The 17,655-nt window shown below is 38.7% G+C and overlaps 1 protein-coding gene, 1 non-coding gene and 2 pseudogenes across 6 annotated transcripts in view; 1 reads left to right on the plus strand and 3 right to left on the minus strand.

Moving 5' to 3' along the window:
- The window catches only part of RAP1B (RAP1B, member of RAS oncogene family), a 51,015-nt gene that overhangs the window by 14,938 nt on the left and 18,422 nt on the right, over positions 1-17,655 (plus strand). The window lies entirely within an intron of this gene.
- On the minus strand, positions 1,052-1,613 carry LOC129010734 (large ribosomal subunit protein uL16-like; annotated as a pseudogene). Its single transcript, XR_010122626.1, has one exon. The product of XR_010122626.1 is annotated as a large ribosomal subunit protein uL16-like (transcript).
- On the minus strand, positions 1,479-1,613 carry LOC129011051 (small nucleolar RNA SNORA70). Its single transcript, XR_008493183.1, has one exon. It is a non-coding gene; the product is annotated as a small nucleolar RNA SNORA70 (small nucleolar RNA).
- LOC129009946 (ATP synthase subunit d, mitochondrial-like) lies at positions 16,823-17,468 on the minus strand (annotated as a pseudogene).

Below are 17,655 nucleotides of genomic sequence, written 5' to 3' on the forward strand. Positions count from 1 at the left end.
CCATCTCTACTAAAAATACAAAAATTAGCCGAGCGTGGTGGCACGCACCTGTAGTCCCAGCTACTCAGGAGGCTAAGGCAGGAGAATTGCTTGAATCCAGGAGGCGGATGTTGCAGTGAGCCGAGATCGCACCACTGCACTCCAGTCTGGCAATAGAGCGAGACTCCGTCTCAAAAAAAAAAAAAAAAGTTTCAGATGTATTCAGGAGTGGTCATATTAAGCTTGTCATCTGATCCTGGTTATGAGGTTAACAGTAAAATGAAATAAAATACTTTTCTGAGCCGTTTGTTTCTCCTCTCATGGAAGACACTAATTCTGTTTATTCCTATATTCGGCCTTGTGTTGAAACAGACTGTAAAATCATGTTTTAAAAAAGCTTCACCCATCCTTGTGGAGGGTGGTGGTTTGCAAAAGCACCACCCCACTTAAGCATTTATATTGAGAAGATATTTATGGCATTCTTCCATTCATGAAAATGGGTATGCTCTGTTCTGGAGTTCTTACCTTTATTTATCTACTAACACTAAAGTTCCTCACTTCCAATTTCTTGTACCTCTAACCCAACAGCTTATAAACTGCATGTAGTATAGTATTTGCTTGAAATATATGAAAGTAGTTATTTTCCCTAACTAATAGGGATATTTCTGTGGTGATTGTAGTTACTTTGCAACCTGTTCAGCAAATATTATGGGGTGTTTTTGACGTTATCTTTAAATTTTGGACATAACGAACCATGTTGGATAACCTTTTTCCCCCCAGTCTCAGTTATCCCTTTGGAGGTAGTGTCTCATTTTTAATCTGTGACTTGTGGAAGTTAAGACATTTGAGTAGCTTATTTAAACTATTAATAATCTGATTTCTGGAGATCTGAGGAATAGCAGACACCCTTTTCTGTACTAAATTGGGGAAATTTATTTTATAGGCAAAAAGATGAATAAAATGGTCCTAGTAGACAGCCCCTAATATTTCTGGGCTCGGGTAAAGGTCTTAAGGAAGAGGGAAGGTAGTATCAGAATTTTCCAGGGTGTTTTTTGTTGTTTGTTTGTTTGTTTTGGGTGGACAAGAAGTAGAATTTATTGGTGAGTATTAAGAGGGGGCAGCACAGTGGAAGCCCTCATGAGTGCAGGGCCCGCCACTTGTCCAGAGGGCCACGATTGGAAATGTACTTGACCCGACAGCCATCTGGGATGAGCCGCTTCTCAGCCACCATGTCTTCAAACTCATTGGCATTGAACTTGGTGAAGCCCCACTTCTTTCAGATGTGGATCTTCTGGCGGCCAGAAAACTTGAACTTGGCCCTGCGCAGGGCCGCAATCACGTGCTCCTTGTTCTGCAGCTTGGTGCGGATGGACATGATAACTTGGCCAGTGTGAACCCTGGCCACAGTGCCCTGGGGCTTTCCAAAGGCACCTCGCATGCCTGTTCGGAACCTACACTGGGGTACTGCAAGGTCAGAAACATGAACATCCATCTGAAAGGACTGTCTCCAAGGTCCCTTAGAGCAACCCATACAACAAACAGGCTGCATACACTACCAAGGAAGCTGCTGTTTCCAGCCATTGCACACTGGGCCCCCATGAAGAAAGGAACTCAGTTGGCTTAATAGGCTGCAGCAGGGTGTTTTTTAAAACACACAAATACACCCAATCCCTACCAGAATGAGAGATTTTACTAATAATAGTGTTAGGAGTATAAATGGTTTGGTAGCCAACCACTACTTTAAAATTGATTAGGTCTCCCGGGCTTCTGGGCCTTCACATTTAAATTTGACCTGACCTTGAAACTTCCCCTGTCGTTATTCCCAGCGTTACTTTTGTTTTACCCACTTTTCGAAGTATCCCATACGCAGCTCCTTACTTCACGTCATGCTGGAATGTGACCCATACCAGCCAAACTACATCTAACGGAAACATAATACCTGACTAAAAGCGTCTTTTATCATATAGATAGATGTACAGGGTATATTAATTTATCTTTAGAGAGACTCCCCAGTATACTGAAAAAACAGACCTAAGTTTTGGTAGATAGCCTTGCTTTATAGAAAATGAAAATGGGCCAGACAGTGGTGACTCATTCCTGAAATCCCAACACTTTGGGAGGCCAAGGCAGGAGGATCACTTGAGGCCAGGAGTTTGAGACCAGCCTGGGCAACATAGCAAGACCCTGTATCTGCAAAAAATTAAAAAAAAAAATGTAATCGGGCATGCGGCACACGCCTATAGTCCAGTTACTCAGGATGTTGAGGTGGATAGATCGCTTGAGCCCAGGAGTTGAGGCTGTAGTGAGCTATGATTGCACCTCTGCAGTCTAGCCTGGGTAACAGAATGAGAGACCCTGTCTCTTAAAAAGAAGAAAATGAAGATGCCAGATACTAGCTTTTCCAGCCTCCCTTGCAGCTAGGGCACGAGTACTTGACCTAGGCCCCACAAAATTACACGTACTTTAACTTGAGATGGAAGAGATGATAAATTTCTGACGGATTTCTCTTTTCCTCTTGGTTGATGTACACCACAGATCAGTTTTCTGCTGCAGAAACAACTGATACAAACCGAAGCATCTACTGTTAGTGATGTGACAGCAGTTTCCTCACCTGGCCAATTTTGTAATACGGTTTTGGGTGTTTGTGGCTATGTTAGCTTCCAACTTCGTTCTTTAGTTTCCACAGTAATTTTGTAAGTTGCTTGATATTTTTTAATGACTTATTTTTATATGTAAATGTGATTTGTATAACTTCCAACAGGAAACCTTGTCCAATGCATGATTTTAGAAAATTTAGCAAAAACTTTTCAAAGGGATATTTATGTGAAGAAAATGGTATCCTTGTGAGAGAAAAGTACAAGAATGAGACTGGGGCAAACTGCTTTTCCAGAAATAGAGAGGCCCTGATGATGACACTGTTGGTAGATGCAAGCTTTTCATGAATATTGAAGCTCTGGATGCCTTGTTCAGTAGTTTCATAAGCAAAAATCCAAAAATGTAGAAAGAGTTTTAGTTGAAATTAAATAAAATCAAAATTTTAGTTTTACAGTTACACTAACCACATTTTAAGTCCTTGATAGTCATCTGTGGCTAGTGGTTACTATACTGAACAGTCCAGATAGAACACTATCATCACAGGAAGCTCTATTGAACAGCACTAGTCTGGATTCTAATCCTAAATCTACAGTCTTGTGGTTCTGCAACCTCAGGTAAGTAATCTGAATCACAAATCCTTTATCTGTTTTTATTTATTTATTTATTTATCTGTCTGTCTGTCTTATCTCTCTCTCTCTCTCTCTCTATCTCTCTCTCTCTCTCTCTCTCTGTCTATTTTGAGACAAGTTTCTGTTGCCCAGGCTGGAGTGCAGTGGTGCAGTCACAACTCACTGCAGCCTCAGTCTCCCTGGGCTCAGGAGATCCTCTTACCTCAGCCTCCTGAGTAGCTGGGGCCACAGGCGTGCACCACCATGCCCGGGTAATTTTTTGTAGAGACAAGGTTTCACAGTGTTTCCCAGTCTGGTATCGAACTCCTGAGCTCAAGCCATCTACCTACCCCAGCCTCCCAAAGTGCTAGGATTACAGGCGTGAGCCCTTGTGCCCAGCCAAATCCTTTATCTAAAGACAGCACCTTATCTTCATTGTTGCTCTGAAGATTGAAATTTAATATATGGAAGGACATGGTAAGAGCTTTAAAAGCACCATACAGACATGTCAGTATTCAGATTAGAAATATATTTATTGGTTAACAAAGGACTTTTCTAAAATAATCTGAAGAGAAACTTCAGAACCTCAGTGGCATGAATACTTTGATGTTAGACTTGTGTGTATTTTAACCACTTGAAGAATCTAAATGCACAAAATTAACAGATTAGATTTTCATTTTAAATGTGAAATATATTTTACCCAAGCTGTCCTTTTCAATTTTATCTATAAATCTTAAAGTTTTTATATGTACTGGGGGCTTACCTTCTTGCTGTAGGTTCCCTTTATATATACTATTTTATCATCCTCATGAATGATCTTAAACAACTCAGTCTGTTAGTGAATAATGTACCTGTCACATGGAGATATGGAATGAATGTTATAAAAATGATAGCTATCTATGCCAGAAATCGTTGGTTTTGGTAGACAGACTTCAGCATTCAGCAGGATCATTCTCAGTAATTCTTTATAGGTGTTTTGATTTGTTTTGAGGGGGTTATTTGGCATATATTTTGCAACTAATTAATACATTTTTGTAAAACCGTCAGACAACAGTGCTAGATGTTTAAAATATTCTACAGCAGAAATTTTCAAATGTTTTTGGAATCATTAATACAACCGTGTCTCTCCCTCACTTAAACCACAGTAGCCATTGGTAATTGAGAACTAGATTCTTTCCCTTTGAGTCCTAGTTGATCTCAAAAATCATTCTCAACACTGCACTTAGCTACAGGTAGCTATTAGTATTTGGAGTTGATGACTAAGCTAAAACCCATTTGCCACCTTTGAGTTAATGAGCAAGGTCTATCCTTGTCTCTTCCAGGCTCTAGCCTATAGTGCAAGTGTTGGCAAACTTTTTCTGTAAAGGGCCTGGTAAGTATTTTAAGCCTTGTTAACCATACAATCCCTTATCACAACCATTCTCCTCTGCTATTGTAGCCTGAAGCCAACCATGGACAAGACACAACAAATGAAGTATGTTCCATTAAAACTTTATGAGTGTGACTGTGTTCCAACAAAATTTTATTTACCAAAAAAAAAAAAAAAAACCAAAAACAGGGAGCAAATGGGATTTGGCCTGGGAGTTCCAGTTGGCCAACCTCCCCTCTAGGGCAAGAAACTGGTTTTGATTCATTCAACAAATAATTGGGTGTCTTCCATATTCCAGGCACTGTGTTAAGTTTTGATTATATAGCAATAATCATTACACATAGGCCCCAGGTCATGAGGTATTTAACCCTTAACTGAGTATGGTTTTGGGGCTTTTTGCTTTTTTGGTTTTGGGGTGTTTTTTGTTTTTGTTTTCTTGTTTTTTTCAAGGCAGGGTCTCACTCTGTTACCCAGGCTAGAGTGAAGTGGCGCTGTCACAGCTCACTGCAACCTCAACCTCCCCAGGCTCAGGTGATCCTTTCACCTCCCATCCTCCTGCGTAGGTGGAACTACAGGCGCAAGCCACCACGCCTGGCTAATTTTGTGTATTTTTTGTAGGGATGGGGTTTCACCTTATTGCCCAAGGATTACAGGTGTCAACCACTGCATCCAGCCTGAATGATTTTCTTCATGTGCTTTGGCAGATTCGAAGGACTTTTTTGAGGGAAAAATGGGGCCTGCCCCATACATCTGCTTTATTTGTTAATACATGTGAGGTCGTAGGCAAATACCCTAAGTGCTATGTTCTGTGATAGTGGTATAACTAAATGTAACTTCAGCGTGCCTTAGATATTAGATGCCGTGGTATCAAAATTAATATCCTGTTATAAAAAATAGGGAAGCAAAAATGTTTGCATATGATATCTGCACTGGCTGCACATAGCAGATACTTAATATCCATATAATATTGAATAAAGCTGAAATTACCAGTTTCTTAACTATCCTTATGTCAGTTTCTTGCAGTTTCTTCCATTTGGTATGCTATTTCTGACCTCATTTTTTGTTTTTCACCATTTTAATACAGGTTTTTGTTGCAAATCAACTTACGCATTTTAAAAATTACCACATATTACTCATATTTTAATGAAATGCTTACCATGCCTAGATGTATTGTTCAGCCTTCTACTGTTAGAACTTCTTTCGTTAATTTAAAAGTATCTTTAGTTTTCTCAGTATTCGTGTTTATCTTCAAAATGTCTATTGTTGTTGCTTATTAAATGAGTCAGAGCTCTTCACTGATACTCAGAGATCTCCTTAATCTTAACTGAAGATTACTGCTATTTTTATTTTCCTATTCCTTTGTGCCCTGTGAGCCAGTCAGACTGCTTTTTCCGCTATAGTCTAATTAATGTTCCCATATTATGCTGCCTTTTGTGCCTTTGCTCTCACTTTTCTTATCCCTGGTATGTTCTTTCCTGTTGAAATATTGTAACTTTTTTTTTTTTGGCCACCCTCTTCATAAATCTCCTGATCTCTCCTTCTGAACTCCCATAGTATTTTGTACATCTCATGATATTTTTCATATTTTTATGTCTCCATCTTTTCCTACAAAATTGTAAGCTTTTTGAGAGCAGGTATGTTTTGTCCATCTTTCAGACTATGAAATAAGAAGCAAATTCCTGTCAGAACATATTCCAACTAAAATGGCCAACCATTCTTGTTTTCGCAGGATGGAGAGTTTCCTCAGACATAAGACTTTCGGTGCTTAAACCTGGACCGTTGGTCACTCTGATTCCACTTCATGATGTAGCCATCTTTTTTGCATATCAGTAGTTTACTGCAGGTTTTTTTTTTATTTTTTAAATAAACACATAAAATGAACCTGAAGAGAACAGTTTTTTGGGTTTTGGATTTTGTTTTGTTTTTTTTCAGACAGTTTGGCTGTCACCCAGGCTGGAGTGCAGCCACAATCTCAGCTCACTGCAACCTCCGCCTCCCAGGTTCAATTCTTGGTCCTTAGTCTCCTGAGTAGCTGGGACTGCAGGTGTGTGTGACCATGCCCGGCTAATTTTTGTATTTTTATTAGAGACAGGGTTTTGCCATGTTGGCCAGGCTGGTCTCAAACTCCTGGCCTCAAGTGATCCTCCTGCCTCAGCCTCCCAATGTGTTAGGATTACAGGCATGAGCCACTATGCCCAGCCAAACAAAAATTTTTTTTAATTAACAAAGCAAAATTACTTGTGCCTTTTAAGCAAATGTTTGGAAGATTATACTTATACGTAGAAATGTAAAGATCAGATTCAGATGATAAAAAAGACCAAAATGTGGGAAAATTTTGACTAAAGTTGAAAAAGAATGATGTCGTTTTCACAAGCAGAGGGACTCTTCAGTAGGTTTGGTTTATGGTTAGTAGACACAGTCTTTTTTTAGAGTAGACCCTATAAAAGAATGTGGAGTAAATGGTGGCGGTGGTTTGACCACAACAGTGGTGTCTATTGCTAGAGAAATTAAAAATAAGATATAAGACACTTAACTCTCCTTTTTACAAAAGGCTTCAGATAAAGAGGAAATGGGAGCAAATCCAGAGATTATAGGCACTGTGTGGGCTAATGATTTTTTTAGAGATGATGCCTCACTATGTTGTCTAGGCTGGTCTGGAACTCCTGGCCCCAAGCAATCCTCCCACTCAAGCAAGACTCAAGTAACTGGGACTATAGATGTGAGCTATCATGCCCAGCTGGCAAGTGATTTTTATGTTATGGTTTATTGTACAATACAAGCTATTCACTGTGTGTTTTATTGTGAGAAGCTCACTAAGTTAGAAAGGTTTTCAGTTTCGTGCAGTATTTTTTTCTGTTCCTATTTCTATTTCTCATAAGCTGGGAAAAACATCATCAAAGTTCATTGGGTGACATTTTACATCTAAAACTTTAAAACTAAGTTGAGATTTATTATCACAAAATAAATTCCCCCATACCTCCACCGAACCCCCCACCACCCATGACTTGATGACTTCAGTCATACTCATCCCGTTCCCCAGAGCGCCCTCACTTTCCAAGTGAACTCCCCTATTCCCTAATGATTTATATATCCACTGGTCTGGTTTAAATATCCACTTAGGAAGCCTTGCCTGATAGTTCTTTATAGGTAGACAATTGTTCTCTTCTCTGCATCCACAGCAAGCACTTTATTCTGTAGACCCTGCTTGATTGTGAGCTAACACAGCGCAAACACTGTGAACATTTTAATTTATAAAACTAACAGAGTGTCTTCTGGGCTTTAATATGTAGTTGTCACATTTGCTTTTCCTCAGATTTCTGGGCCACATAACCTCTGTCACAGTTAAAACTAATATCTCGGCTGGGTGCGGTGACTCACGCCTGTAATCCCAGCACTTCGGGAGTTCGAGGCAGGCGGATCTTGAGGTCAGCAGTTCGAGACCAGCCTGGCCAATGTGGTGGAACCCCGTCTCTACTAAAAAATACAAAAATTAGCCGGACATGGTGGCGTGTGCTCATAGTCCCAGCTACTCAGGAGGTTGAGGCAGGAGAATCACTTGAACTTGGGAGGTGGAGGTTGCAGTGAGCTGAGATCATGCCACTGCACTCCAGCCTGGGCAACAGAGTAAGACAATGTCTCAAAAAAACAAAAAAAACTTAACATCTCTAATCTGGTCATTGAAATTGAGGTGTAAAGCAAATTAATGTTTTCTCGTTGCCTCTTGTATCCTCCTCTTCCTGTGTAAGAAATAATAAGGCCCAGTATAAGGTAGTGGAGTAGAGAGAAGGGAATTGATTGCAGAAATACCAAGGTAGAATGAATCAGACTCAATAATGGAGTGGAGAGAGAAGAATCCATGACAACTCCCAGGTATACAGTTACCTATTAAAATAGTATGCTGTTGAAGTCCTTTAGGTGTCTTCAGCACTATAAACACCTAGATAGATGTAATTTTAAAAAATAGCAAATTAACATTTACTGGCTACTTCATATGTGTTACTCATTGTGCTACACATTTTGCATAGGGTAAGTTATTTCATTTGAATCTTTAAGAACTGTAAGAAGTAGATACTTTTATTTCCATTTTCAAATGAGGAAATGAGACACAGTTTAAAATAACAAGACCAAAGCCACTCAAGTAGAACTGATTCCAACCCAGACAATGGGATCTAAAGCCTATACTGAGTCAGTATGCATCCCTATAGATTTTACTGCTAGTTCAGATGACAGGGAAAAAATGACATTTTTTTTAGTCACATCTAGAGAATTGGGAGCAGGGAAGAGTTCTACACAAATACAGCCTATTTGGAAAGATCTGATAGAAACTAATAAGGTGATCTTGAGCCTGTATTATTATTATTATTATTATTATTATTTTACCTGTTTTTGACATTGTTGGTCTCTCCTTTTTAAAAAATCTCTTAACTATTTTGCTTATCTCTTGACTCAGCTGAGAAATTTATTAAACTGGCTCTTCTGCATTTGTCAGATTATTGATAAATTGTATACTCTATATTCTACCATACATGATCAAATACTGAACTGAAAAGGTAACTATAGAAATAAAACTGGAAAAGCTAACCTTAACGTTGCATGTCAAATTATATGTTGTTGAATATTTCAGGGAGAAAGTTGGTGTGATTAATTGAAAAAACTTGATTTACTAGCAGTATTAATCCGTGAAAAGGGCAAGGGAATTTTTTCTTTCTTGAGGTATTATAAATATAATCAGAATAGAAAAAATGCTATACACAGTTTGATAATCTACGAATTTTGCACTTTCTAGATTTAGAAATCTTGTTCACAGGAGATCTTTCTTGGCATAACGAATAAGATTGGAAACATTTTCCATGTGTCCTCATGATGAGAGAGGCAGACAACTCAAAGTAAATATGATAAGCAGTCTTCATTTTAGCAGCTTTCTATTTATTTTATAGTTCTTTGTTAGAAGTTTTATTTTTAAAAGAGGGTAGGAGAGGTAGTGTTTGGACCCCTTATTTTTTCCTTCAAAAAGAATTTTTAAAGTCTGTCATTGTGTTAAACAGATTCATAACAGGTCCTTCTGACAGTTGAATTAGTTGATTTTATTTGGGAATGAGAAAAGGACACAGTTATCCTCTTTAACTGTTAAAGTATTACTTTTGGAGTTGGAGGTGGAAAGGAGAAATCAAGTATCTGCTCTTCCAGAAAGTGCAGTGAGAGAAGTAATGTTACCTGACTTCAGGAACCAGTATTTAAGGCCTCTTTTTTTGAGACAGTCACTCTGTCACCCAGGCTGGAGTGCAGTGGTGCGATCTCGGCTCACTGCAACCTCCACCTCCTGGGTACAAGCAATTCTCCTGCCTTAGCCTCCCTGATAGCTGGGATTACAGGCGCCTGCCACCTCACCTAGCCAGTTTTTGTATTTTGGTAGAGACGGGGTTTCACCATATTGGCCAGGCTGGTCTCGAACTCCTGACCTCAAGCAATCCACCCGCCTCGGCCTCCCAAAGTGCTGGGATTACAGGCGTGAGCCAGCGTGCCTGGCCTACTTAGGCCTCTTTTTATAATTTAAGATCACAGAATTTCAAACTGGGGTTGGGGGGTGAGTGTAGTAGCTAAACAACTTGAGATTGGAGAACTGCTTTTGCAAAATTTCCATTTTGGTTATACCCATGCAGAGATTTTTTTTTTTGTTACCAAGTCTTGCTCTGTAGCCCAGGCTTGAGTGCAGTGGCAAAATCTCTACTTACTGCAAATTCCGCCTCCCGGGTTCAAGCGACTCTCCTGCCTCAGCTTCCTGAGTAGCTGGGACTACAAGCGCCCGCCACCACATTCGGGTATATATATATATATATTTTTTTTTTTTTTTTTTTTTTTGTATTTTTAGTAGAGACAGGGCTTCACCATGTTGGCCAGGCTGGTCTCAAACTCCTGACCACAAGTGATCCGCCTGCCTTGGCCTCCCAAAGTCCTGGGATTACAGGCATGAACCATGACACTCAGCTATTTTTTTGGCATATTTTAAGGGACAGAAATTATGCTTTTTAAATGTTGCTTATTGCTTTTCAAGGATTTGATTCTTATAAGCTACTTTTTTATTTATTAATGAGATTTAAGAAATAAATCAGGTTACAAAGTTAAGAGCAGTTGTCTCTGGAACCCAGAAGTTGGTTTTAACACTAGAGTTTCTGCTGCAGGGCATTTCTACTGGACTGTGATTCCTAGAAGGCAAGTTTAAGAACTGTTTTTTTGTTTGTTTGTTTTAGAAACAAGGTCTTGCATCACCTATGCTAGAGTGCAGTAATGCAATCATAGCTCACTGTAACCTCCAATTCGTGGGCTTAAGTGATCCTCCCACCTCATTCTTTTGAGCAGCTGGGACTCTAGGCACGTACCACCACACCCAGCTACTTTATAAATTTTTTGTAGAAGTGTGGTTTTGCGGTGTTGTCCAGAATAGTCTCGAGCAGTCTTCCCACCTCAGCCTCCCAAAATGCTGGGATTGTACAGGTAGGTGTGAGCCACCACACCTATCCCTACTTTTTTTTTTTTTTTGAGGCAGAGTCACCGTTCAAGCAATTCTCCTGCCTCAGCCTCCGGAGTAGCTGGGCTTACAGGTGTGCACCATCATGCCCAGCTAATTTTTGTATTTTTAGTAGAAATGGGGTTTCACCATGTTGGCCAGGCTCATCTCGAACTCCTGACCTCAGGTGATCCACCCACCTCAACCTCCCAATGTGCTGAGATTCCAGGCATGAGCCACCACACCCGGCCTGTCCCTACTTTTTTTAATGCCAAGATTTGTGTAGTTCATCTTCAGTTGAGATTCATGGCATCTGTCAATAATTGATGTGAACTTAAATGGCAATTTACCTATAAAAAGATAACTTACTATTCTTCTTTTTAAAGTCTATATACTTCTGTCATTTGCTGGAAATGAATTATTAGTCTTTATTCAGCAAACATTTATAGACCAAATAGTGGATACCAAAATAAGGACTACCCTGCAGCTGCTTGATGATGGTAATAACTAACATGTAAATCTTTAATAAACAGTGTACATTCTTATTTAATCTGTCCATCAACTCGGTACAGTCAGTATTATTGTCCATATTTCACAGATTAAGACACCAGCCTAGAGGCCGGGTGCAGTGGCTCACGCCTGTAATCCCAGCACTTTGGGAGGCCCAGGCGGGTGGATCACCTGAGGTCAGGAGTTCAAGATAAGCCTGGCCATCATGGTGAAACCCCACCTCTACTAAAAATAAAAATTAAGCCAGGTGTGGGGGCACGCACCTGTAATCCCAGCTGCTCGGGAGGCTGAGAGAGGAGAATCAGTTGAACCAGGGAGGCTGAGATTGCAGTGAGCTGAGATCACACCACTGCACTCCAGTCTGGGCGACAAGAGTAAAACTCCGTCTCAAAAAAAAAAAAAAAAAAAAAAGATGCCAGCCTAGAAATAAATGACCACCCCCTGGTAAATTACGTAGCTAGTTTTGGTCTCCTTATTTCCAGATTTCATGTTTTATCACCCTGAGCTCCAAAGATGATATAGTATTTACTTTTAAGTGTATAAGGAAAAACCGAGTTTGGGCCTCAAACCAGCCCCAGGATTTCTTTATTTACCAATTATGAACTAGCCTCACTCAGTTCAGGAAGTCTCTTAAAATGTCAGTTATTTGGTTTCATCTTAAAATGTAGAATTGCTTTATATTATTTAAATATGGGTCCTTTTTTTAATGAGTTAATTGTTTGCTTTTCAAGATAATTTTGGATTCAAAGTTTTTAAGGTAACCTTGGATGCAAATTTTGCTAACTGGATTAATACAAATTTAAAGTTTTTAAAATTCCATTGTTCAACTGTGTTTTATCCTGGATAGGATTAAAGCAGTCTTTAAAGGTAATCGGTTGTTGGCTTTAATGTTTTATAGTACAGTCTGGTGTCACTGGGCTCACTAGTCCACATTTTTTGTATATTTGGTATATAGATTTTTTCCTTGGTATTCACTTGTTTTTAACTTCTTTTTATATTTTACTTCGCATTCTTAATCTCTGTAACCAATTTGTATAATCTCTTATACAGTTAGTCTCTTTATTTGTGGTATTATTTGAAGAGAAGTGTGTTTCCTGAGAGAGGATGTCATGTCCGTGCCCTAATTTTTAGTTATATGGCTTTTATTGCATAAAGCATCTTGGACTAGCATGCGAGAAGGTAGAAGAAAATGTGGTTGCATCTTGTCCTGGTTGAGTGCCCACTAGTCTTAATGGATTTTCCCAGTTGTGCATACCTTAAGAGTAAGGATGTTGTCTTACGTTTATTTTCACTCCTTTTTAAAATGTGTATTGTTTTTGAAAGATAATGACTCCAAAATATCTATAATATCAAACCACCATTATGAAGTTAGAGAAATAATATTTAGATTATCATTAAATTTTATTACCAGTGCAATTTATATTTTTTATAGTAATTAAGGAATCTAACTTTTTTTTTTTTTTTTGAGACAGAGTCTCACTCTGTATGCCTAGGCTGGAGTGCAGTGGCGCGATCTTGGCTCACTGCAGCCTCGGCCTTCCAGGTTCAAATGATTCTCCTGCTTCAGCCTCCTGAGCACCTGGGATTACAGGCGTGCACCACCATGCCCGACTAATTTTTGTATTTTTTAGTATAGACAGGGTTTCACTATGTTGGCCAGCTAGTGTCGAATTCCTGACTTCAAGTGATCTGCCCGCCTCAGCCCCGCAAAGTGCTGGGATTACAGACATGAGTCACCACGCCCAACCTAAGATGCTTTTAAAATTCCATTTATGTTTAATTCTTCAAAGTCTGGTACATGTAACATTATTGTAACAAAACATTTTATAATTGAAAGGGACTTTAGGGATCTAGTCGAGAAGTCAAAAACTGCTGGACCAGGGTTCAGATCTCTTATCTCTCAAATTGATTTTGTTGGTTTATACAATATTCATAATTTTTAGAATTCAAATGAGTTTACCTGTAAAGCATTCACTCCCTACTTGACCACAGTCTATGTTATTACCTAATAAGACCTTAACTGCTTCAGACGTTTACATGGTTACCTGGCTGATGTAAGGCATCTGAGTGTTCAGTATTTCCCGCTTCCCTCATTCCATCTTTTTGTAGACAAGGAATCTGGAAACCAAGAATTCAGTGATTTATCTCAAGATATACAACTTTTTAAATAGAGCTTCTTAAATTCAAAGTTAGTGTTACTTTCTACAGCTTGTTGTCTCCTTAGAAAATAGTACAAGGTAATACATAATCAAGTCCTAAAGTATTTGGTATAACTTGTCATGAAGGAGAATGGTCACTGTGGGCTGAGTTAGTGCAAGAATGCTTCAGAGACATTTCCTTGACACTAACCTCCTAAGAACTGCATCTTGAAATATGCTGTCCTGATCTGTGTTGTTTTTGCTACACAGCTGAGGAAAAGAGATACATGTCCTCCTGTAAAGAGCTGGCACGGGAACTCACCAAAGGGCATTTTGTACATATTGAAAAACAGCACCTCATAAGACCAACTACATTTAGACTTCTCCAGAAATCCCATTTATGCCCCTTTTTACAGAGGAAGGGGCTGGATAAATCTCTTGACTCCCAAATCCAGATTTAACTTCAGCCACAAACTAATTAGCATGTCACCCCACCAAAGATTTTTTTTTTTTTTTTTTTTTTTGGAGACTGAGTCCTGCTCTGTTGCCAGGCTGGAGTGCAGTGGCACAATCTCGGCTCACTGCAGCCTCTGCCTCCTGGGTTCAAGCGATTCTCCTGCCTCAGCCTCCCGAGTAGCTGGGATTACAGGCATGCACCACCACACCCGGCTAATTTTTGTATTTTTAGTAGAGACGGGGTTTCACCATGTTGGTCAGGATGGTCTCCATCTCCTGACCTTGTGATCCACCCACCTCAGCCTCCCAGAGTGCTGGGATTACAGGCATGAGCCACCGTGCCCGGCCCAAAGATGATTTTTTAAATGCTTAACAGGACAAAGCCTAATGGTAGTCTTTTGTTAAAAACAAAATTTAATATCAATCCATTGACAGGACTCTCTGTGTACTGAGCTATATAGTAATTTCACCTTAATAGAAGTCCTTCATAACCACCCCATATAAAACCATCCATTCTTATCTCCTTTTTTTTCCTCCATACTGTTTATCACATCTGACACTTTATATTGACTTTGTTTCCCCCTCTATACCCTTCACTCCAGATTATAAATTCTGAGGACAGGGTCTTTCGTTCACTGCTTTATATTCCCACTGCCTAGAATAGTGCCTAACATATATTAGGTACTCAGTATATATTTATTGATGTCAAATAATTGATTGCTGTATTATAGTAGTGTTAATGGAAGGTGTCATTTCTTAGATTTTCGTTTCTGACCAGCACAGTTCTTGGGATGATGGAGTATGTCCTCAATAAATCTCAGCACCAAATAAACAAGAATTTTCTTTTTAATACATGAATTTATCATTTTGTTATGCTTTTTAGTTTCCTTAGTGATTTTTTAGAATAACTCTTGTTCATAATTTGGATCAGTAATATCTACAGTTGAATCTTAGGAAGAATGTTATAGGCAGTCCAGAATGTTGGATAATTAAATCAGTTATTTGCATTTTGATGTGTAATATAGTGAACACATTTAGACCAAAAAAAAAAAGCTACCCCATAAGACCAGTTTTTATTTTGTTTGATTCATGTCTTCAGGATTTTCTGTTAACTCAGAATTATTATAGCATTCATTATTGTTTTGTGAAAATACTAGTTAATAATTTCCGGTTAATGAAATAATTATCTTAGATAAATTTACTGAACTTAATGTAGAATATGATTGTTTTTCTTTCTTTTTTTTTTGAGACAGGGTCTCACTTGTCACCCAGGCTAGAGTGCAGTGGCACAAACATGGCTCACTGCAGCCTCGACCTCCTGGGCTCAGGTGATGCTCCCACCTCAGCCTCTCGAGTAGCTGGGACTACAGGTGTGTGCCACTACACTTGGCTTAATTTTCATATTTTTTGTAGAGATGGGGTTTCACCATGTTGCCCAGGCTGGTCTTGAACTCCTCCTGAGTTAAAGCAGTCTGCTTGTCTCTGTCTCCCAGAGTGCTGGCATTTTAGGCATGAGCCACCACCCCCTTCTTCCACTTTCATTTCAAACAGTTACGAAGCAGCCACTGAAACCGGACTCTCGACGATGCCAAAGGAGGTTTTCTTTTCTTGTCTTTCCATGTCTTTGCTGTGGTTTGCTCTGAAACTAGAATTAAACAGCTTTTTAAATTGATAAAAAAGAACCAACGCAAATAAAACTCCAGTCTGTAGAGTAAATGGATAAAAGTTGTAGACGTAATAATAAACTACTTTTAAACAAATGAGTAAGGTAGTAGGTATTTTGCAAGAAGTAAATAGCCAAGTGTAAAAGCTGTCAGTTACTTTCATCAATCAGGTTAGCTGTAGTCACGCAAATTTTAGGTGATTATATAAGGAACTCAAATTAGGAATCTTTAAATGTAAATGACCTAATATTAAAAACTACCCAAAAAATATATTCAAAGATAAATAGAAGAAATATTTATGCATTTGAAAAAATCAGTGCATTCCACAGTTCCTCTGAATCAAAGGTAAAAAAAAAATTAAAACAGTGTAGAAAATACTTTGAACAGTAGTGGAATTTTTAGTATTTTGATAGCTTTCTTTAGAAATTTAATTGATTTTCTTCATCTGTAATCTAGATTGTGTTGGAGAGGCAATGTGAATCATGCATAAAGTTTATAATTGTGTATGTGCCTACATGATGTAGAAATTGCACCTTTTTGCTGATGAAGTATCGTATAGTTGCAGTGTTGATAACATTAAGTTCATTTCGCATATATGCTACAGTCTTCTGTTTAACAGATTGAGTAAAATGAAGATCCAGGAGTCCCTCATTAGTTGGTATAATTGGTTGATTCATAGACTAAAGATGAATACAAATGTACTACATTTGCAGATTAACTCATACATAGGCATATTATTGTTAACTAGCAATTCTTAACTGTACAGATAGTTTCAAACTGCATCCAGTTTTTACAAATAAATGCTATTGTTTACAAAGAGTACCATAAAGAGAGCACTTGTAAATGAACAAAATCTCATCACTTATACTGGAAATTCAAGCGAGAATGATATAAAAAAAAAAGTTGTTAAAGGCAACACGAAGTTAAATGAAACTGAGTTAGCAATGAGAGATATTGGCTAATTTACTGTGCCTAAAATTACGGTGCTATTGGTCTACTGTATAATTATTATTTTTAATGTCAAGAATGTGTAATACAAGGGCCAGAGCTTCCTCCTGGACTCAATTTTATAAATTCTCAGTTAGTTGGTGAGGCCAATAGGGATACTTTTTCTTGTCTAATTTGGTTTCTGGGAAAGTTTCATTCAAGTCCTCAGTGGTCATATGATCAAATGAAATTAAGTTCTTCATCTTCTCCATCTGTTTCTCATTCTACAATCCTGGCCTTTGAGAGAGACACCCACTCAGCACAAGATTTCACATCTTCTTTTTCTTCGGCATCCACCTGCGCAGTATATTTATCCTCTGGCACAGGAACCTTCAGGGCACTAAACTTCTTCTTAAAGTCATCACCAAACCGGCCTTGGCCACATTGGCCTTGTAGTAAGCCCAGTCGATAGCTGGTGGATTCTCAGGTAAAGCAGCCAACCTGGAGGTGAGGGTCTCATTCCAGGATTTCAGGGAACTAGCAATGGCCTTTTGGTTCTGGGGTATGATCTCTGCAAAAGCTACTCAGTCAGTGGTTTTTAGAGCAAGTTTTCGCCCAGCCATCTTGGGATTCTTCACCGACCCTGGCTGCCCACGGTCCACTGCAGCTGCCTTTAACTTCTTGAAGGTTGTTCATTCTAAAATTTCTTTCGGAGTTTATTTTTCTGTTGATTATAGTTTTTGTTTTTCTTCCAAAATCTCTTCACTTTAAATGGTAGTACATGGCAGTAATACCTTCTAATAGTCAGAACTCTTAATAATTTATAATATCAGGTATTCTAGTATTACTTCCTATCCTCTTTTTGACTTAATCCTTATTTTCTACTGATGTACAAGTAGTTAAA

The sequence above is a fragment of the Pongo pygmaeus genome, chromosome 10, assembly GCF_028885625.2.
Source record: "Pongo pygmaeus isolate AG05252 chromosome 10, NHGRI_mPonPyg2-v2.0_pri, whole genome shotgun sequence".
NCBI lineage: Eukaryota > Metazoa > Chordata > Mammalia > Primates > Hominidae > Pongo > Pongo pygmaeus.